Here is a 23,815-nt window from a genome sequence, read left to right as displayed (position 1 = left end):
TGAGGATGGCAATAAAAGATCATGAGATGAGTGGAAAGGAAGTTGAGAGATCCCATCCCAGTCAACTAACGCTAACACAGTCAACTGAGAGGCACAGTCAACTGAGAAGGACAATAGACAGGATAATAAGGAACAGAAGAGGTTTGGATAGCTACTGCGGGAAATGCAAATAGATATGAATTCAAGGCCACCAATCAGCAGTGAGGACCCAACTGAGGAGGCAATCAATCAACACAGTAGCAGAAAACATGATTAGGGAGGTACTCTGGGTTTGCACAGTCAAAGGAAGAAGGGCCAAAAGGTGACAAGGGGTGGAGGAGGTAAGCCTGGGAGGAAGCGATTGTTGAAATCATTATGTTTCCAAGCTGGATGGGGCATAAAGGCAAAGGGGTCAGGGATATATTTAGTTTGGTTACTATGGTATCTACTGCCATGTATGACACACAGTAATGTAATATATGTTTAAGGGGAAAAAAAGTAATGAGAGATTACATTACTTTTTTTTTTAAGGAAAAAAAAGTAATGTAGTTAAGGAAAAAAAAAGTAACGTTCATCTCCAGTCTCTTCTTATTGGCTGGGTTTCTCCTTTGCCTATAAGCAGGCCCATTTCAAATTTCAAAATTTTGAAATTTCTCTCTGACTAATCTACTCACTTTCCTGTGCTTTACCACCAAACTTCTTGTAAGAACACTATATGTCAGGGCTGGCAGAAACTAGGCATGTGGGCCTCCACTCCTCCTCCCACACCTATGGTAGGTACAGCCAGTAGATGGCAGCACTCTTTCCTATTGACCCATACCACGAAAATGCAAGATTGAACAGCACCTACAAAGGGCCCTGTATATATACGGTAACCATTCAATAACAATTCACTAAATGAATAAACGAATGTATGTCACACATTAAAGTAGATTTGGGATCACATTTACTGTTGCCCTTCTCATTCTAAGGTTTTACTAAAACTTGAATACAATCTATGCAGGTATGATTGGAAAGGAACATATAATAGAAATTTTTACACTATGCCTGTGACCTTTTGTGGAAATGGGCACCTTCGGCTTCTCATATGCAGGAAGCCTTTGTTTCGGGTCAGTCTAGCTAGCTGCATGCCAAGCTGTTTCCAGGTACAGCATTTTCAAGCCTGAAAATGTGTTTTGGAATTAGGTATATCTTTTACTTTCCCTACCTTTTATGATCCCATTTCTATTCATTTACCCTCTATGCTTCTATTCAGCACTCTCCTGGGTGTCATCCATTTGTAGCACAAAGGAGGAAAAAATGCACCACACTCCCTTTTTAGGTACAGAAGCCATCTTTGGTAAGGCAGGAATCTCACCTTGCAAGGAAGACTTGCATGATCTTCAAGTACATCATGGCAGACATATTCTTAAGATGGCTCCTGTGATCCCCACCTGCTAATGTTTTCCCTTGACTGTGACTGAGACTTGCTTCTAACCAATAGAATACAGAAAAGGTGCTGGGTTGTATGTGATTACATGCACATAATGATGTGATGATGTTATATAAATCTGTACTCCCTGTCTTGCTGGAGTTTCTCCCTTGCTAGCTGAGAGGAAGGAAAATGGCCGTGTTGGGGAACCCCACATGGCAAAGAAGTGCGGGTGGTCTCTATAAGCTGAGGGACACCTGTACCCAATAGGTAATGATGGCCAAAAAAACCAAAAGCCAAACAAACAAAAAAACCCAACCCCCAAACAAAAAGCTGAAGCTCTCAGTCCTACAACCACAGGGAACTGAATGCTGTCAGTAACTACACAAGTTCCCCAGTCAAGCTTCCAGATGAGAATCCAACCCTGGCCAACACCTTGATTGAAGCCTTGTAAGACCCTAAGCAGAAGGCCTAACTAGGCCATGTTCAGAGTCCTGACCCACAGAAACTGAGATAATAAATGTGTGTTGTTTTAAGCCACTAAGATAATATTGTGATGCATCAATAGAAAATTAATACATCCACAGAACTCAACACCATCCTGACTAGAGACAACTTGGTTAATATAGAAAGCAACTAAAACTCTTGAGGTACACCCAATAAAGATTATAATGGCATACCTGAATACTCCTTTTTATATAAATAATAGTAACATAATAGAGCAAACTCAAATAAGCATGGTTTACAAGCCTAACACTTTGTTAGTGATAGTCACATTTAGCAGCAATAATCATACACAGTGCTATATTAGTTAGTAAGGAGAATTATGAAAAGTATAAAAGATACAGTCCCCGCCTTCCAATATCCTTTGTTTCCTAAGTCTTATCTGTGTCATCTGGGAGTTTCTTTATATAAAGGTCTTATTTCCCAGCGTTTCTAAAATAGCAAAGCCAGAGGCATAGATAAGGCATGCAGAGCAACTTGTAGGCAGCATGGAAAACTGCAGAAGGGGAGGATGAGTGAATTGGTTATGTATTGCAGCATAACAAATTGCCCAAAACCTAGCAGCTTAAAACAACAAACCTTTATTATTTCACATAGTTTCTGAAGGTCAGGAATCTGGGAGCAGCTTAGGTGGGTGGTTCCAGCTCAGGGTCTCTCAGGAAGTTTCAGTCAAGCTGTTGACTGGGATGCAGTCATCTGAAAGCTTGCCTGGGGCTTGAGGAACTAAAGTTGACCCCTGGACAGCACAGGTTAGAATTGTGCGGGTCCACTTACATGTGGCTTTTAAAAAATTACATGTGGCTTTTAAAAATATTACAGTAATACATGATCTGCAGTTGGTTGAGTATCTGGATGTGGAACTGTAGATATGGAAGACCCATGACTAAAGAGGGCCACCTGTAAGTTATATGTGGATTTTTAACTGAGCAGAGGGTTGGTCCCCCAAACCTTCCCACATTGTTCAAGGGTCAATTGTACTTCCAGACTGTTCACTCACATAGCTGTTTGTAGGAGCCCTCAATTCCTTGATAACAGGAATTTCTGAGTGTCCTCGTGACCAGGCAGCTGGCTTCACCCAAAGAAAGTTAATCAAGAGCAAGGAAAAAGCTGCAGTGCTTTTTATGACCTAGTTCAGGGATTAGCAAACTTTTTTTAAATAGATCTTTATTGGAGTATAATTGCTTCACAATACCGTGTTAGTTTCTGTTGCACAACAAATCAGCCATTTGCATACACGTGTCCCCATATCCCCTCCCTCTTGAGCCTCCCTCCCATCCTCCCTATCTCACCCCTCTAGGTCATCGCAAAGCATCCAGCCAATCTTCCCGTGCTATGCTGCTGATTCCCACCAGCCAACTATTTTACATTCGGTCGTGTATATATGTCGACGCTACTCTCACTTTGCCCCAGCTTTGCCCTCCCACCCCATGTCCTCAAGTCCATTCTCTATGTCTACCTCTTTATTCCTGCCCTGCAACTAGTTCATCAGTACCTTTTTTTTTTCTTTAGATCCCATATATATGCATTAGCATACGGTATTTGTTTTTCTCTTTCTGGCTTACTTCACTCTGTATGACAGACTCTAGGTCCATCCACCTCATTACAAATAACTCAGTTTCATCTCTTTTTATGGCTGAGTAATGTTCTATTATATGTGCCACATCTTCTTTATCCATTCATCTGTCAATGGACACTTAGGTTTCTTACATGTCCTGGCTATTGTAAATAGAGCTGCAATGAACATTGTGGTACATGACTCTTTTTGAATTATGGTTTTCTCAGGGTACATGTCCAGTAGTGGGATTGCTGGGTCATATGGTAGTTCTATTTTTAGTTTTTTAAGGAAACTCCATACTGTTTTCCATAGTGGTTTATCAATTTACCAACAGTGCAGGAGGTTTCCCTTTTCACCACACCCTTTCCAGCATTTACTGTTTCTAGATTTTTTGATAATGGCCATTCTGACCAGCGTGAGGTGATAACTCATTGTCGTAAACTTTCTTGAAGGGCTAAATAATAAATATTTTAGGCTTGCATGCCATAGAGTATTGTAACTACTTACCTCAGTTGTTTCAGTGCAAAGTCAGCTATGTACAATATGTAAACAAATGGGGACGATATGTTCCAATACAACTTGATTTATAAAAATAGGCGGCCAGCCCATATAGTAAAGTTTGCTAACCCCTGACCTGGTCTCAAAGCTGCATGCCCTCATTTTCCCTTTATTCATTCATTAGAAGCAAGTCATTAGGGTCCAGCCCACACTCCAGGCGAGAGGAATTAGGCTCTATCTCTTGAAGGGAGGAATAAAAGCATTTCTGGACATATCTTAAAACCACCACAATGGGCTTACACATAGTAAGCAGAATATGGGTCAAATATTGCATTCATTTCTTAGGTCTGCTGTTACAAATTATACAAACTGGGTGGCTTAAAGCAACAGAAATTTATTCCCTCACAGTTCTTGAGACTAGAAGTCTAAAGTCAAGGTATCAGTGGGGTCATGCTCCCTCTGAAGGCTCTAGGGAGAATCTTTCCTCTTCCTAACTTCTGGTGGCTCCCAGCAATCCTTGGTGTTCCTTGGCTCGTAGTCGTTTCACTCCAATCTCTACCTCTGTCTTCAAATGGCCGCTTCTCTCTCTGTGTGTCCTCTCCTCTTCTTATAAGGGTACCACTCATTGGATTTAGGGCCCACCCTACCCAGAACGACCTCGTATTAACTTAAATAATCATAACTACAAAGAGTCTATTTCCAAATAAGGTCACATTCTGAGGTTCTAGGTGAATATGGATTCTAGGGGAACACTATTCAACCCTCCCAATACACAATAGTGTCCCCTACCAAGTTCTCTGTCCTCACTTCCTGCCACTCCTAGCTCTAGGCTCTAGTCAGAGTGAATGGCTTGTTCTCCTAAGCTACTAGGCTATATGATCTTGCTGTTGCTCTCCCTAGGGTGCCCTGTCACCTCTTCCTTGCTTCTACTTAACCTTTAAGATTATCCCTTCAGAATCCCTTGATGACACCCCTGGATCTGTTGGACGTGTTTCCACAGCACCCTTTGCATATTTCTAACATATCTGTATTGTAATGACTAGTATATAAGTTTGTATTCTACACTAAACCCTAAGCTGCTTGAAATCAATAACTGTCATTTTCATTCCTATGTCTTCAGCAACTAGCAGAGTACTTCGATAAATAGAAGGTATTCAAGAAACATTTGTTGATTGAACAAAGTTATAGGATTTTCTTCTTGTAAATTCTTAAATGCAGGATAAAATTTCTTTGGGCTAGGACAATTGTAACACAGTCCTTCCTGAACATAGGAGGCTAGATTTGTTATTTCAATAATTACTTTTTTTTTTTTTTTTTTTTTTTTTTTGCGGTATGTGGGCCTCTCATTGTTGTGGTCTCTCCCGTTGCGAAGCACAGGCTCCGGACGCGCAGGCTCAGCAGCCATGGCTCACGGGCCCAGCCGCTCCGCGGCATGTGGGATCTTCCCGGACTGGGGCACGAACCCGTGTCCCCTGCATCGGCAGGCGGACTCTCAACCACTGCGCCACCAGGGAAGCCCCAATAATTACTTTTATTAAAGTCTCTCTAGGCCCGAGCCATGGCAATAAAGGATTGTGGGTGCACAGCTGGCCCGCATCTGGAACACATAAGTGCAGGCAAGTTGATGAGTACTGTTCTGAATCCCTTCTACCACTCTCCACCAACCAGGCAATGTGAACTGAGAAGCAGTGTTGAATATTCTAGTTTTATATATTATGAATCAAAGTAGAAATATCCTTTCTCTAACTTTTTTCTTCCTTGATACTTGAAGGCCCATTACTTTAAGCAATAAAGTATGGTTGCCTTATAGCAAGAACATTTTTTAAATTGAAATTTTTATTGAGATAATTGTAGATTCACATACAGTTAGAAGAAATACAGAGCAATCCCTCGTAAACTTTGTCCAGTTTTCCCCAACGTTAACATTATGCAAAATTATAGTATGATATCACAAACAGGATAGTGTTATTGACATAATCCACTGATCTTACTCAGATTTCCCCCATTTTTATTTGTACTCATTTGTGTGTGTATTTGTGTGAGTGTGCATTACATTCTATACAATTTTATCATCTGTGTAGGTTCATATGTCCATCACCGCAGTTAAAATACTGAACAGTTTCAATGCCACAAGTATCCCTTATGTTACCCCAAAGCATGTTCTATTATGTCCCATCTTTTATTCCTACTGTCATATTTTATATACACATATTTTACATTATATAAGAAATGATATCATGTTAATATGTAGAATGTGATCATTTAAGGATACACAGTAAAATTGCTACAGCAAGTACTAAAAAATATTTAAAAGATACAGCTAAGCAGTCATTAGATGAATTGAAATAGAATACTACAAAACATTTGATTAAACTAAAGTCAATTGATCAATCAAAGGAAGAAATAAGGAACAAAAAACGCCAGATGGGATAAACAGAAAACAAAAAACAAAGTACACCTAAGTACAACCGTATCAATAACTATATTAAATGTAGATGGACTAGAAGGTAAAGACTGAGACTGTATTAAAGAAAGCAAGATCTGATTATATGCTATTTCTAAGAAACACAACTCATATATAAAAAAGACAGACAATTTGAAAATAAAAGGAGGAAGGAATGATATACCATTCAAATACTAAGCATAAAAAAGCTGGTGTGACTGTTTTACCAGACAAAACAGACTTCAAAACAAAGAGCATTAGCAGAGATAAAGAGGGAGATTTAATATAATAATAAAAGGGCCACTTAATCAAGAAGACAAAATAATCCTAAATATGGACATAATCAACAACAGAGCTTCAAAGTATGGGATGACAGAACTACAGAAATAGATAAGTCCACAATCATAGCGATTTTAACACCGCTTTCTCAACAATAGGTAATAATGGAAGTAGACAAAAGAAATCCATAAGCAGATAGACTTAAACAATACTATCAACCATCTTGCTCTAATTGACACTCATGGAACATTGCACTTAGCAGCCACAGAATACATAAGTGCAAAGATAGTTGCACCAATATAGACCTTATTCTGGGCCTTAAAATGTTTCTCAATAAATTTCCAGGGACTTCCCTGGTGGTCCAGCGGTTGAGACTCTGTGTTCCCAATGCAGGGGACCCAGGTTCAATCCCTGGTCAGGGAACTAGGTCCTACATGCCGCAATTAAGAGCCTGCATGTTGCAACTAAAGATCCCACATGCTGCAACTAAAGATCCCACGTGCCACAACAAAGATCCCGCACGTGGCAACAAAGATCCCGAGTGCTGCAACTAAGACCCAGAGCAGCCAAATAAATAAATAAATATTTTTTAAAAAAATAAATAAATTTCCAGACTGAAATTTTAAAGAGTATGTTCACTGACCATATACAAATTAAATTAGACATCAGTGAGATAAGTATTTTTATAAAATGATAAGATACCTTTTTTAAAAATCCCTGTTTGCCTCACACCTGTCAGAATCGTCAAAAAGACCACAAATAACAAATGTTGGCGAGGGTACACAGAAAGAGAACCCTTGTACACTGTTGGTGGGATTGCAAATTGGTGCAGCCACTATGGAAAACAGTATGGAGGTTCCTCAAAAAACTAAAAATAGAACTGCCACACGATCCAGCAATTCCACTCCTGGGTATGTATATGAAAAAAACAAAAACTAATTTGAAAAGATACATGCACCCCAATGTTCATAGCAGCATTATTAGCCAAGATATGGAAGCAACCTAAGTGTCCTTCAACAGATGAATGGATAAAGATGTGGTATATATACACAATGGAATATTACTCAGTCATAAAAAAGAATGAAATTCTGCCATTTGCAAAAACACAGATGGACCTAGAGAGTATTATGCTTAGTGAAATAAGTTACAGAAAGACAAATACTCTGTTATCACTTATATATGGAATCTAAAAAATAAAACAAACAAATGTATACAGCAAAACAGAAACAGACTTATGGATATAGAGAACAAACTAGTGCTTGCCTGTGAGGAGAGGAAGTGGGGGCAAGAAAGGGTATAGGATTAAGAGATACAAACTACTATGTACAAAGTAGACAAGGAACAAGGATATACTGTACAGCAGAATAAAGTATATCCATTATTTTGTAATAACTTTAAATGGAGTATAATCTTTAAAAATATTGAATGACTGTTGTACACCTGAAACTAATATAATATTGTAAATCAACTCTACTGCAATAAAAAAAAATCCCTGTAATAACTGGATACTAAAAATACACATCTAATAACCCATGGGTGAAAAAACAAATCACAAGGAAAATTAGAAAAGATTTCAAACTAAATGAAAATGAAACAAACCCAACATGCCACAATGTGCAAGATACAAAGAAAACAGTGCTTAGAGGAAATTTTATAGCTTTAAATGTGTGTTTTAGAGAAGAAGAAGGATTTTGAAGTAATAATCTTGATCTTGTTTCCACCAAAAAAGCTAGAAAAAACAGAGCACATTGCTATATTTAAAACAGACAACCAACAAGGACCTACTGTACAACACAGGGAATGCTGCTCAATATTTGGTAATAATCTAAATGGGAAAAGAATTTGAAAAAGAATAGATACATGTATATGTATAACTGAATCACTTTGCTGTACACCTGAAACTAACAAAACATTGTTAATCAACTATGCTCCAATATAAAATAAAAAGCAAAAAAAAAAAATAGAGCAGACTAAACCTAAAGTAAGAATTACAAAAAGTAGAACTAAACCTAAAGAAAGAAGAGAAAATAATAAAGAATAGAGACCAATGAAATAAAAAACAACAAAAGAAAAAATTAATAAAGCCTACAGCTAATTTAAAAAATATTAGTAAAACTGTTAATACCCAAGTGAGACTGATGATGGAAAACGGAAAGGAAAAAACAAATTGTGCTAAGTGACAGAAGCCAATTTGAAAGGTTACATACATATGATTCCAACCATTCTGGAAAAGGCAAAACTATGGAGACAGTAAAAGAAATACAGAAATTTGGAAGAGGGAAAGAGGGAGGGATGAAGAGATGGAGCACAGTGAAAATATTCTGCATGATACTGTAATGGTAAATACCTGTCATTACACATTTTTCAAAACCCATAGAACCTGCAACACAAAGATGAACCCTAATGTAAACAATGGACTTTAGTGAATAATAATGTATCAATTTTGGCTCATCAATTGTAACAAATGTACCACACTACATGCAAGATATTAATAATAGGGAAGACTTGGGGTGGGAGTAGAGGTGAAAAAGTTTATGGGAAACTCTTTGTACTTTCTGCTCATTTTTCTATAAACCTAAAACTGCTCAAAAAATTCTATTAAGGGAGCTTCCCTGGTGGCGCAGTGGTTAAGAATCCGCCTGCCAATGCAGGGGACACGGGTTTGAGCCCTGGTCTGGGAAGATCCCACATGCCGCGGAGCAACTAAGCCCGTGAGCCACAACTACTGAGCCTGCATGCCACAACTACTGAAGCCCACGTGCCTAGAGCCCATGCTCTGCAATGAGAAGCCACTGCAATGAGAAGCCTGCACAGCGCAACGAAGAGTAGACCCTGCTCGCCGTAACTAGAGAAAGCCTGCGTGAAGCAACAAAGACCCAACACAGCCAACACAGCCAAAATAAATAAATTAAAAAAATTCTATTAATAAACCATCGACCAAACAAAAAGACAACCTAGTGAATAGAAGAAAATATTTGCAAATGATATGACTGATAAGGGATTAATATCCAACATATATAAACAGCTCATGCAACACAATACCAAAAAAACAAACAACCAGATTAAAAATGGGCAGAAGAACTGAACAGACATTTTTCCAAAAAGGAAATGCATATGGCAAGCAGGCACATGAAAAGATGCTCAACATTGCTAATCATCAGGGAAATGCAAATCAAAACCACAATAAGATGTCATCTCACACCTGTCAGAATGGCTATCATCAGAAAGAACACAAATAACAAATGTTGGTGAGGATGTGGAGAAAAGGGAACCCTCATACACTGTTGGTGGGACTGTAAATTGGTGCAGCCACTGTGGAAAACAGTATGGGGGTCTCTCAAAAAACTAAAAATAGAACTACTATATGACTCAGCAATTCCACTACTGGGTATGTATCTAAAAAAAGAAAACACACTAATTCAAAAAGATACAATACATCCCAATGTTCATAGCGGCATAATTTATAATTGCCAAGATACGGAAACAACCTAAATGTCCATCAATAGATGAATAGATAAAGAAGATATGGTACATATATACAATGAAATACTACATCAAAAAAATAATGAAATTTTGCCATTTGCAGCAACATGGATGGACTTGGAGGGCATTATGCTAAGTGAAATAAGTCAAACAGAGAAAGACAAACACTGTAGGATATCACTTATATGTGGAATCTAAAAAATACAACAAACTAGTGAATATAACTAAAAAGCAGACTCACAGATATAGAGAACAAACTAGTGGTTACCAGTGGGGAGAGGGAAGGGAGGGTGGGGCAATATAGGGGTAGGGGATTAAGAGGTACAAACTAATAGGCATAATTTTAGCTACAAGGATATATTATATAACACAATACAATACATTGTATGTATAATGTACATACTGTACATTTACAAAATGTAAATTTCAATTACGTATTTTCTTTTTGAGGAACTTAATGCAATATAGTTTTTCTTAGCAGTGCTTTGGAGGCTTTTCATATGGTATTAAATTTAATCTCCAGTTTATAATATTTCTCAACATTATACTATTTATAAAAATATTTTTTATATTTTATGTGAAAAAATCAATTTCTTTTAATGATATTGCAGTATGATTTCAATTTTATATATTTTTCTTATGTATACTAATAAACTTAATACTTGTTGCTAAAGTTTTTTGGAGAAAAATTAATATAGAGAGAAAGAAATAAGTGAAATTTTATTTAATTGTTCTTTGGAAAATATGGCATAGGTTATATGTTCCAAGAATTTGATTTAAATCAAGCATAGCTGGCTCTCTATATCCATGGGTTCCATATCCATGGATTCAACCAATTGCAGATAGAAAATATTTGAAAAAAGAATTCCAAAAAGCAAAATTTGAATTTGTAGTGTAACAGAAACTATTTACATAGCATTTACATTGTATTTAAAACTATTTGCATAGCACTTACATTATGTCAGGTATTATAAGTAATCTAGAGATGATTTAAAGTATACAGGAGGATGTGCTTTGGTTATATGCAAATACTAGGTCGTTTTATATAAGGAACTTGAGCATCTGTAGATTTTGGTATTTGAGGGGTTCTGGGATCAATCCCATAGGGGTATTATGGGACAACTGTATTTCTTTTGACTTTATGACTTGCTTGACTTTTCTACATTTGGTCATGAAATTAGTCTTCCGTTATTGTTTTCCCACTTACTGTGTTAGCAAGTTGGGACATAAATTATCTTAAGAATTCCCACAATTTATTCCTGAGAAACTGTACATTACAAACTTTGCGTCTGGCACTTTTAAGCTGTGTAACCTTGGGCAAGTTACTTAGCATTATCTGTAAAATGGAGAAAATGACAGTGGTGGTGGTGATGGTGATAATTATGACCATACCTACTGAGATGGTTACTGTAAAGGTTAAATAAGATAAGGCACGGCAGCCCAAAGCACAATGCCTACTCACAAATGTTTGCTAATATTTTAATAAATCTAGTCACTAAATCCAGTTGATTCCGTCTAAATATCATTCAAGTTTTTGCCCCACTCTTTTTTTTTTTTTTTTTTTTTTTGCGGTACGCGGGCCTCTCACCGCTGCGGCCTCCCCTGCTGCGGAGCACAGGCTCCGCACGCGCAGGCTCAGCGGCCATGGCTCACAGGCCCAGCCGCTCCGCAGCATGTGGGATCTTCCCAGACCGGGGCACGAACCCACGAACCCACGACCCCTGCATCGGCAGACGGACCCCCAACCACTGAGCCACCAGGGAAGCCCTTGCCCCACTCTTGATTCGCACATCTTTCCCTTAGGTTCCTTTCATCTCTCATGTGGCCTGTAACAAGAGCTTCCAAATATATCTCCCTGCTTCTAATCTCCTTCCCCTTCAATTCCTACAGGAGCAATCTTTCTAAAATACATTCCGATTATTTCACTCCCTTAATGAAACTCTTTCTATGGCTCCCCATCGCATAAAGCAATGTTTCTCAAACTTCATTCATTCCCATACCTCTTCCCAAGCATTGCAAATGTTTCCTCTGCCTGGACTGCCTTCCTCATCTTTCTTCCTAAAGAATTCATTCTGTATGATTTACCTTATTTTATCTGCAATAAGGATGTCACTTAACGTGAACTGCAGATTTTATTCCAGACCTTTATTTTGTACCATAAAAAAATCTTTGAGTGGCATATAATTTACATACATGAAATACATAGATCGCAAGTGTTGTTTAATGAATGTCAACAGTTCTACACATTCATGTAACCACCACCCCAAACAAGAACTAGAACACTTCTAGACCTCTAGAAAGTTCCCTAATGCTCCATTCCAGTCAAGCGAAATATCTTCTTCCACTGCCCCAGCCAAAAATAAAAAAAAATTTTTAGAAAGAGAAGCAGTGCTACTTTATTAAAATACTGGTTTATTTCACATGTATATATATGTCTCCCCACCATTGCCATTTGTCCGACCACCACTACTACTATGTCCTATCACAACATTCCATACATACTTAAAACCAAGCAAAGGGTGTAGTTTCGTCTCTAAAAACTAAACAGGCATTTTGGACAACACATTCTTGGCAATGGAACCTAGACAACATTTATCAGACGTGGCGGGGAAAGTTCTCACTCTGCATTATAAAAAGGACAGCCAGATATCAACTGCTACAGAAATGAAATAAGATGGAAAATTTTAACAAACTGTTTAAATTATTTTCTTAGAGAGACTTTCTCCACTGCCAGAAGTCTTGAATAGCCTCCTGGTCAGTCATCTGGAAACAATTCTTCACATTATTGATGAACTTGGCTTTCACTTTGGGAAGGGGACCACCTTTTCCTATAGTTGCTTGCATTTTTGCTTTAATGTCTTCTACAGAGCTAGGTCCTTTTGTTGTTTTAGGAGGTTTTTTTTCCTGTTTATTGAAGGATTCTTGACGTTTTGATCTTGGTATTGATGGTTTTGAGTCTTTTCCATTCTAGTTTGATTTCGGTGCATTTTTGGCTGGCGTATCTCGTACAGATTTCTTTACTGGAGCTTTTTCTTCAGCTTCCTCATCATCAAGTTATCGTTGTTGTCATCATCATCATCATCTTCATCAGCAGCAAGTTTTACTTTTTTCTGTGGAAACTTGCTACCACTTCCAGGGGCAGAACGCTTTCCAGACATACTTAGGAGTGTCACATCCTCCTCCCCTACATCTTCTGACTCTGCATCTTCCTCCACAGCTACTAAGTGCTGTCCGCTAATATGCACAGGACCTGAACCACACTTCAACCGTAAGACCACAGGTGGTCTTATTTCAAAGCCCCCAAGGGAAACCGTTGGCTGTACAGACATTTTTGAAGTTGCCAGTGTTACTTTGATTGGACTGCCTTCATAATTCATCGCCTCTGCTTCAACAGTGTGCAATTCATCCTTTGCGCCAGCCCCTAAACTGACCGTTCTTGAAGATAACTGGTGCTCATTTTCATCGTTATCCACCTTAAAGTGATAATCTTTGTCAGCCTTTGGTTCACAACCGAAAAGATAGTTCTGGGGCCTCAGGGGGCTCATGTCCATCTCCATCGAATCTTCCATGGGTTGGTGGCATGCACTCAGGTGGGAGAGAAAGCGGACAGATAAATAACTACTGTTCCGGAGAATAGCCGCACAGGATGGTATGACACCACAGTAAAGCCAAAAATGTTATGACAAAAAAGATTTTAAAGGTCACAGAACAATCATAATTTTTTCCATTGATATTAAAAGTACTTTGCATGATTTCAGCTTGCATGATCATTTTTACGGTCCCATATTACTGTGTATAGAGAGGGTTGTTTGTGTTTTTTAACTTTTCATTTTATTTCCTTTTTGGCATTTTAGCCATATCTGTTTATGTGTATATGTGCATGTGCATGTGTGTGTGAATGGTTGCTCTAAAGTAGAAATCAGCAACTACAGCACATGGACCAAATCCAGCTCATGGCCTTTTTTTTTTTTTTTTTTTTTTTCTTTTTGCGGTATGCGGGCCTCTCACTGTTGTGGCCTCTCCCGTTGCGGAGCACAGGCTCCGGATGCGCAGGCCCAGCGGCCATGGCTCACGGGCCCAGATGCTCCGCGGCATATGGGATCCTCCCAGACCGGGGCACGAACCCGTATCCCCTGCATCGGCAGGCGGACTCTCAACCACTGCGCCACCAGGGAGGCCCTCATGGCCTTTTTTAAAGAATAAATAATACTTTATTAGAACGCAGCGCTGCGAGACGATATGGCCCACAAAGCCTAAAATATTATTCTCTGACCCTTTACAGAAAAAGTTTCCCAACCCTTGCTCTAAAGTGATGGTTCTTACATTTTAGCATGTATCAGAATCACAGGAAGACTGTTGAGCCATACCCCCAGAGCTGCTGACTCAGGTCCACAGTGGAGCCAGAGACTTTCATCTCTAACAAGCTCCCAGGTGATGCCGATGCTGCTGGGCTGACTACGCCCTAAGAACAACTGTTTTAGAGATTATATTATATAACTTTAACTTATTATAACTTCCCTCATACTATTTTGTACTACTTCAATCCCAACTTTTGTGCTCTTGTTATCATATATTTTATTTCTTTATACACTCTTAACTCTATTGTACATTGTTATTATTTTTGCTTTAAATAGGCCATAGTTTTTTCTGTAAATAACACACAGTGAAATTGACTTCCTGTGGTGTACAGTTCTACAAATTTTAACTTATGTATGGATTCTTGTAATTGCTATCACAATAAGTCCCTCTGTTAAAGGATTTAGTAGAAACAAGGAGCATGAATAAATGAGGAATTTTACCACAGAGATGGAAAGTATAAAAAAAGAATCAGAAGGAAATTCTAGAAATAAAAAATAAATATAAAAATTTAAGAATTCACTAGATGGGCATAACAGTCTTGCTACTGAGTGAAGGTAACTTCTCTACTGGAGTGTAAGGTTCTCATGTTTTCTGCTCTTTTTCTTTATTCAGTGAAACAGCACTATTAATATCCACTTATATGTTGGTCATTTCCAATTTGTATTTATTGCTGCTAACGTGTATCTCATATGATTTCTGAAGAGTATTGCCTGAAAACTTCATTCTTGAAACTTTCAACTGGAAAAAGTTCTGGCAAAATTATTTTTTCTTTCACAGTTTCTCAAAGCAGCCATAGAAACCACTTTGTTTCTCATGTTTGTTCCTATGGACCTTATTGTCTAATCATTTTCCAGGTAAGAGATTATAAGGCAGCCTTTTTCAGGTTTTCAATTAGTAACTTTTTATGGTCTTTCTTGGAGAGGTTTGTTTCCTGGTTTATGATCCCCTAGATACTTTAGGGAACTTTAGCGAGGAAAGCTTGTAGTTTCCGAGACATTCAGCAGCCATTGTGCCCCCACCTCCATCAACTTATTAAATTATGAAAGCTGTTAAGGAGAATGGAAAGACAGCCTAGAGGTGGGGTTCAATAACTTTTAAAACTTCCATTCTGATTATAATAAAGTATCAGGCTGCTATAAAGACATCAAGTTTCTTTCAGCTCCCGGGTCCAGGTTAATAAGCAGTAGAGTTACATAAACATCTTTCCATTTGACACCTCACAATCCCTAGGTGCCTTCTGAGGTATGTCCCACCCTTTTGTTTATACTATTATAATACAAATTAAAAATTGGTTTTCAATTTCTAATGTAAAATTCTTTTGTCATCTATGTTGTAATCCTGCCTCTAAGCATTTGCCTAAGTAATCTCTCTTGCCTGGTTTTTGATGAGGTGTGTCATAAAGTACTGTAAAGGGTGTGTTTACTTTGTGTTACATTTTTCGAGAAGTAGAAAAAAGGCCGTTCTATACTTTCCAGATGTTCCATGGTTTCTTTGATGTCTGCAGAAAACCTGTGTAAATTGTTTCTACTAAGTTTGTATTGCAAATGTATTTTGAAATGAATTTTACCAGGATCCATCATACCATTTTGCTATGAAAACAATGGTACACATCTCACAACATGGCATTCAAAGTTTATTCCTTAAATTCTAGACTAATGCTCGAAGTAGTATATGTTATTATCTGGTTATGATTGTATTTGTTGTCCTGGGAGAAAGGCAGAGTGAGATATTATCACCTCACTTTCCGCATGAGGAAGTGGAGACATGAACAGAGATGATTAAATGAGACAGCACACAACAAAAGTGTCTGGGACAGAGCTTGGTATGTGTGTATATGTGTGCATGTGGTGTGTGTGTACATATACACAGAGACACACACATATGTGTGTATATATATACATATTTAATATATATATTTTTTTCAAAATGAGGGTGAGGGCAATAATTTCTTTCTTTATAAGAATATATGTACTTACTATCAAAAAGCAAATCAGTGGCAGATCTAAAATTAAAGCGTCTTAACTTCTAGTAAGCTCTATTCAGATGTCACAGATAACATTTCCCTATCTGGCTATTAGCTTTCCACATTCAGGAGAAACTAATATCTGTTACAGTAATCAATTTTTAAAATACAATCCAAAAACATTATAGGGACACTTCCTTAAACTCTCTTTTCTTTATATATTTCTACTGGCATTACAATACTATTTTGACTTCTTCCTCAGATCTCTTTCTCTGAATACAGCCTTCAGCCAAATTCTGGTTTAAGTAAAGTTTGGCTCTGATTTCCCTCCACTTTCTATTTTGGTTCTTCTACTTCTTATGTGACAATCCATATTCCATAAAAATCAGTTCATGGGCAGAAACAGCAGAAAGAGGAATCTGATTAGGACAGTGAACTGTGAGTCAGAGAGTGGGAATTCCACAGGGGGAAAAGAAAAAGGCTTTCAAGCAATTAGGAACTGGGATTATTAAAGGAGTTGAGTGATTTGAGAGAAGCAAGGGGTTAATAACTTGGAGTTTGTTTGCCAGGCAATAAGTGAGCAGGGCAGAGCAGGCCAAACAAGTATATGGAAACAGCAGCAGGCAGAATGCAAAAATGCTTTGTATCTTCAGTCACTCTTTATTCCTCTTATTATGGCAAATTTCAATCTAATGTGACACTATCCCAGAATCCTACTGGTAGTAATAACTGCAACAGTTGGCTGGCTGACCAGTCATTATGGGGTCAGGAGTGATTACAGCTCTTTTGGCAGAAGGGTTTTCTTCACTCTGTTGAAATGGATGCAATTACAGTAATTCACACCAAAGAGGGAGAAAATGATCATTAACTTATTACAACCCTCAAAAATAGTATGTTTTGAGGGGAGGACTGAAGCAACACTTCTCCAAGTAAATTCTATGCCACACTCACTCCTGTATTTTAGTTCAGTGCTCCAGATGAAAAAGGCTTCTGTGGTCAAACATGCTGAGAAATGCTGCATGATCCTCTTACTAAAAACATTAATAAAGGTCCCGAGAAGTCTTGCAGTAAGAACGTAAGTTCATTTAATTTTATTTAATTTACTTTTATGGTTAGTGCTTTCAGTGCCTGCTCAAGAAATCTTTGCATACTCCAAGATTGCAAAGATATTTTTCTTTGTTTTTCCTAGCTCTTGGTTCTGAGTTTTATATTTAGATCTATGATCCATGCCTATTTAATTTTTGTGTATGGAGTGAGAAAGACATGGAGGTTCTTTTTTTTTCCCCCATAAGAAAATCCATTTGATCCAGCAACATGTTTAAAAAGACTATCCTTTTCCCATTGAATTTACTTGCCACCTTGATCAAAAATCAATTGACCTTATATGTGTGACCGATTTCTGGACGCACTATTGTGTCCCATTGATATTATTTATCTATGCTTAGGGCAATACTTGATTAACTGTAGCTTTAAAGTCTTAAAATCACATATTATAAATCTTCCACTTTGTTTCTTTTCAAGATTGTTTTAGCTCTTCTATATTCATTGCGTTTCCAAATAAATTTTAGAATCAGCTTGAAAATTTCTTCAAAAATGCCCGCTAGGGGCTTCCCTGGTGGCGCAGTTGTTGAGAATCTGCCTGCTAATGCAGGGGACATGGGTTCGAGCCCTGGTCTGGGAGGATCCCACATGCCGCGGAGCAACTGGGCCCGTGAGCCACAACTACTGAGCCTGCGCGTCTGGAGCCTGTGCTCTGCAACAAGAGAGGCCACCATAGTGAGAGGCCCGCGCACCATGATGAAGAGTGGCTACCGCTTGCCACAGCTGGAGAAAGCCCTCACACAGAAATGAAGACGCAACACAGCAAAAATAAATAAATTAATTAATAAACTCCTACCCCCAACATCTAAATGTGGGCTGGATATTACATAGTACTGTTGTATTTGTGTTAACTTTCGAAAAAAAAAAATGCCTGCTAGAATTCTGATAGAGGTTGTATTGGATCTATACATTAATTTAGGGAGAATTGGCATCTCAACAGTTTTGAGTTCTATAATCCATGATCATGGTATGGTTGACCCTTGAACAATACAGGTTTGAACTGCATGGGTCCACTTAGATTTTTTTCAATAGTACACTGTATGGTACTACATGATCTGAAGTTGGTTGAATCTGCAAATTTGGAACCTAGAGGGAGGAACTGTGTATACGGAGGGCAGACTATAAATTACTGCAGATTTTCAACTGCACAAGGGTCATCAGCACCACTAATGCCTGCGTTGTTCAAGGGTCAACTGTATATATACTGTATTTTTAATTTTGATCTTTAATTTTTCTCAGCAATGTTTTGTAGTTCTCAGTAGAGAGGTCTTGTGCTTTTTTAAAAGATTTATTTCTATGTATTTGGTATTTTAATGGTGATATTTTTATTTAGTTTCTAATTGTTTTAGCTATTCTAATTATTTCAAATAAATTTTTTATATTGACTATAACCTGTGGCCTGGATAAATTTATTAATTAGTTCAAATAGTTTTTTATAGCTTCTACAGGGTTTTCTATATATACAATCTTTCCGTGTGTGAATCACGCCTGTTTTGCCTCCTTTCTGAAACTTGGCCTTTTATCCCCTTTTCTTGCCTTAACACAGTGGCCCTATACTAAGCACATAATATACATCATCTCATTTAATCTTCATAACAACTCAGTGATATTCCTATTTTACAGATAAGAAAACTAAGGCTCAGAAATTTTCAGCAACTTGCCTAATCAATATTGCACATCTATTAATAGATCTAGAATTCAAACCTAGGCAGTCTTACTCCACACCCATACTTATGACTACTAGCTTCTAAATTTGGAAAACTCAGAGGCACAAAAGCAAAAATTTTTTCAAATTAATAATAGAAAAAAATCCCATTAAGGGCAAAGATACTAACAGTTCATAGAAAAAAAAAAAGGCAAGTTTCTTTTAAATATGAGAAGATGTCAACCTCACATGAAATGAGAGAAATGCAAATTAAAACTATGCTAAAATGGTGCAGTATGAAAACAGCATAGTAGTTTCTCAAAAAATGAAAATAGAATTACCATATGATTCAGCAATCCCACTTCTAGGTTTATCAAAAAAAAATTGAAAGCAGAACCTCAAGGAGTTATCCACATACTCATGTTCATAGCAGCATTATTCACAGTAGCCAAGAGGTAGAAGCAAACCAAATATCTATAGATGGATAAATGGATAAACAAAATGTGATATCTAAAACACAACGGAATATTATTCAGCCTTAAAAAGGAAGGAAATCCTGTCATATGCTACAACATGGATGAATCTTGAGGACTTTATCCTAAGTGAAACAAGCCTCACAAAAAAGACAAAAAATTATATGATTTCACTTATATGAGGTATCTATACTAGTCAAATTCATAGAAACAGAAAGTAGAATGGTGGTTGCTAGGAAATGGGGGAGGGGGAAATGGAGAATTGTCATGTAATAGGTAAAGAGTTTCAACTTTACAAGATGAAAAAGTTCTGGAGATCTGTTTCATAACAATGTTAAAATGCTTAACACTACTGAATTGTACACTTAAAAAATGGTTGCAGGCTTCCCTGGTGGTGCAGTGGTTAAGAATCCGCCTGCCAATGTAGGTAGGGGACACGGGTTTGAGCCCTGGTCCAGGAAGATCCCACATGCCACGACGCAACTAAGCCCGTGTGCCACAACTACTGAGCCTGTGCTCTAGAACCTGAGAGCCACAACTACTGAGCCGTGTGCCACAACTACTGAAGCCCATGCACCTAGAGCCCGTGCTCTGCAACAAGAGAAGCCACCACAATGAGAAGCCTGCTCGCCACAACTAGAGAAAGCCCGAGTGCAGCAACAAAGACCCAATGCAGCCAAAAATAAATAAATTAAATAAATAAATTTTTAAAAAATGGTTGCGATGATAAATTTTACATTATTTTTTTCTTTTTTTTTTTTTTTTTTTTTTTTTTTTTTTTTTAAAAGATGTTGGGGGTAGGAGTTTATTAATTTATGTATTTATTTTTGCTGTGTTGGGTCTTTGTTTCTGTGTGAGGGCTTTCTCTAGTTGTGGCAAGCAGGGGCCACTCTTCATCGCGGTGCGTGGGCCTCTCTTGTTGCGGAGCACAAGCTCCAGACACACAGGCTCAGTAGTGGTGGCTCACGGGCCCAGCTGGTCCGCGGCATGTGGGATCCTCCCAGACCAGGGCTCGAACCCGTGTCCCCTGCATTAGCAGGCAGATTCTCAACCACTGCGCCACCAGGGAAGCCCATATTTTACATTATTTTTTAAATCACAATTTAAAAACTATTTTTAAAAGCTTAACACAAATTTTATTATAAATTCTTAAAAAAACTATGCTGAAACCATTTTTTAAGCTATCAGATGGGGAAAAATCCAGAAGTCTGATAGCACTCTCTTATATGTTCATTGCTGGGGGAGTACAAATTGGTACAATCCCTATGGAGTACACTTAGGCAATAACTATGACACCTTTTGATCCAGCAATTCTACTCTGGTGAATTTAATCATTCAGATATACTGTATGAATATATGAGATGATATAGGCACAAGATTGTGAACTTCAGCATTGTTTGCAAAAGAAAGATACTGAAAATAACCAAAATGCCCACTATTGGATGACTGGTCAAATAAGTTATATTTATACAATGGAATACTATGCAGCTATTTTAAAATGAGAATGCTCACTATGTACTGATATGGAAAGAGGTTCAAGATATGTGAAAAAATTAACAGTATATATAATAGTATGTGTAAAAAAGTAGGGAAGTAGGAATCTGTTTATACTTTTATATTTCCTTGACATATAAAGAAACTTTAGATACATGAAAAGGATAATAATAAAATTTAGTAATATTGATAATAATAATAAATTTAAAAAATAATAATGATTTGGGGGCCCTGAACGGGAACCAAATAGGTAGGGGACTGGGGTGGGGAGATTTTTCAAAATATACTTTTTTATATGTTTTGGTCTTGGAACCATGTGACTTATATCACCTATTCAAAAAGTTCAATTAAAATTCCTATGCTTAGGGCTTCCCTGGTGGCGCAGTGGTTGAGAGTCCGCCTGCCGATGCAGGGGACACGGGTTCGTGCCCCTATCTGAGAGGATCCCACATGCCGCGGAGCGGCTGGGCCCGTGAGCCATGGCCGCTGAGCCTGCGCGTCCGGAGCCTGTGCTCCGCAACGGGAGAGGCCACAACAGTGAGAGCCCCGCGTATTGCAAAAAAAACAAAACAAAAAAAACCTCCTATGCTTAGAAATAAATTTAATGGTACCAACTGACATTAAATGATGCATAAAACAAATGTTTACCAAGTATCTACTATATGTGAAGTAGGCACTATTTGGCAATACAGCACTGAACAAGATAGAGTTCTTGCCCTTATAGAACTTACATTCTAGTGGGAAAGATTATATATATTTTACTGAATAAAATAAATTATGCCAGGTAGTTATTTAAGAAAACATCAATCAGGGTAAAAGGAAAAAGGAGAGATGTAGTGAAAGTGAGGTGGTGGTACCTCTGTAGAGGAGGCATTTGAGTAGAGACGTGAATGAAGGGAAAGAAGAAACAATGTAAGGGAAAGCTTTCCAGGCGGCAAAAGCCTTGAGGCAGGAACAAGTCTGATGTGTTCCAGAAACAGCAAAAACATTTATACAGCTGGAGCAAACTGTGTGAGGAGAACAAGGCAGGCAATGATGTTAAACAGACGGTCAGAAGGCAGATCATATGGGCTTTGTGGGACATGTGCAAGGGTTTGGGTGTTAGAGACAACTATTGGAGGTTTTAAAAAAAATCTAGAAGGGTCTTCATTAAGATTTGGCCAGGGCACACCTGTATGGCCTTCCAGGTTGTTAAACGACTGAAATATTTCAAATACGGTCAGAAAATAACTGCTTCCCTGGTAATAGTGTCACCTGCCACGCTGGCTCCTCTCCCAAGATACCCAACCCTCTCCCCCGCCATGAACCGATAACTAAGTAACCTGGCCCAGCAGTGGCTATTAAAAGAACTGGGGAAGTTAATCAGCTCAGGAACCTAGAATCATTGCAGTTCAGCAATCTAAAGGATGAGCCAAGGTTTCACTTTATTATAGCCCTAGAACCTGCTTAGGACAGTGTGTCTTGGTCTTCCATCCCACCAAGGGTCATTTGGGCCCCAATACCATCATCTGGGCTCCCTCTCAGTCCAGCAGGAATAAGAGGCAGGCTAGAGAAATAGACCCAATATCCCTAAGGTCTGAGATGAAGCTAGAGGAAAGGGAAAACTGTACTTCCATATAAACAATCTGTCTCCTCAGTACTTCCTGAATGATTTGAAAGGCTACTGGCCCACAGCCAGCCTTTATAATTTTTATATAATACATTAACCGCATCAAACTTTTTCTATGTTCAAAGTTATACAATTGTCGAGTACCAGGATTTTTTTTTTCAAATACATCGTGACAAAAGGGAAATAGAAAATATCAACCTCGCCAGCATCAAATGCAATCTTAACACCCTCATAGCTGCACTCAATAAAGTCAATGTTTGTATAACAATGTGTAGTTCCTGGAATCCTAATATTAACACAGAACTATAGCAGCTGAACTACAGCAATTTTAATTTCATATGTGAAATTTATTTTACACACTATAGTATTGGGAATTTAGTCCGGAAAATTAGTACACATGTCAAAATCTTAAAAACAGATTTCTCTGAAGTTGCATGAAATTTCTAAGGCTGCTTGCCATTTCCATCCATTTCACGAAGTTCCTCCTCTTATTCTGCTGCTCTTAAATCTAGGATCCCAACAACTGATTATGTTAGTTCTACTTAGTTCTCATTCATTCGATTTCTTTGAACATCAAAACCTCCAGTTTAACTACCTGAGAGACTACTAAATATTTGCTAACATAATCTTGTAACATGAGCCTAAACTAAAGGGAAAGCAACTGGAAAGAACATCAGGGAGAAAATTTAAGCACTACTCAGAAATAATCAGTCTCAGGGCACCAGATATATATACAAGCACTTTTATTTTCTGACCATAAGCACCTTAACTCAACCAAACACAAGACATTAAAAGTCATCTCATGCAAGCAGGAGGACCTGTGTTAGCAGAACACTTACTGAAAAAGCTTTAGGGCTTTCCTTTTCATTAAAAAAAATCAAACTACTTGTGAAATGCTGAAACTTTCTTGTAAGTAGGTCTACTACACAAGATTTAGTACCTTAATTTAATCTTAGATAGAAATTGTTCCTACCACGCTTTCATATTCAAGTATCAAAATATTAAAAAAAAAAAACTTA

At 38.0% G+C, this 23,815-nt stretch overlaps 1 protein-coding gene and 1 pseudogene across 4 annotated transcripts in view; both read right to left on the bottom strand.

Annotated features, from left to right (window-relative positions):
• Nucleotides 1-23,815, bottom strand: part of MAP3K13 (mitogen-activated protein kinase kinase kinase 13) — a 172,383-nt gene that overhangs the window by 117,064 nt on the left and 31,504 nt on the right. The gene's annotated exons all lie outside the window — the stretch shown is intronic.
• The window catches only part of LOC308618350 (nucleophosmin-like), a 43,222-nt pseudogene continuing 31,501 nt past the window's right edge, over nt 12,095-23,815 (bottom strand). The window contains exon 2 of the transcript XR_014017879.1: nt 12,095-13,737. The product of XR_014017879.1 is annotated as a nucleophosmin-like (transcript). The remainder of the gene's footprint in view (nt 13,738-23,815) is intronic.

The sequence above is a fragment of the Mesoplodon bidens genome (assembly GCF_964165515.1).
Source record: "Mesoplodon bidens genome assembly, chromosome: 5".
NCBI lineage: Eukaryota > Metazoa > Chordata > Mammalia > Artiodactyla > Ziphiidae > Mesoplodon > Mesoplodon bidens.
Note: the sequence above shows the minus strand (reverse complement) of the source record. Positions and strands in the feature narration are given on the sequence as shown.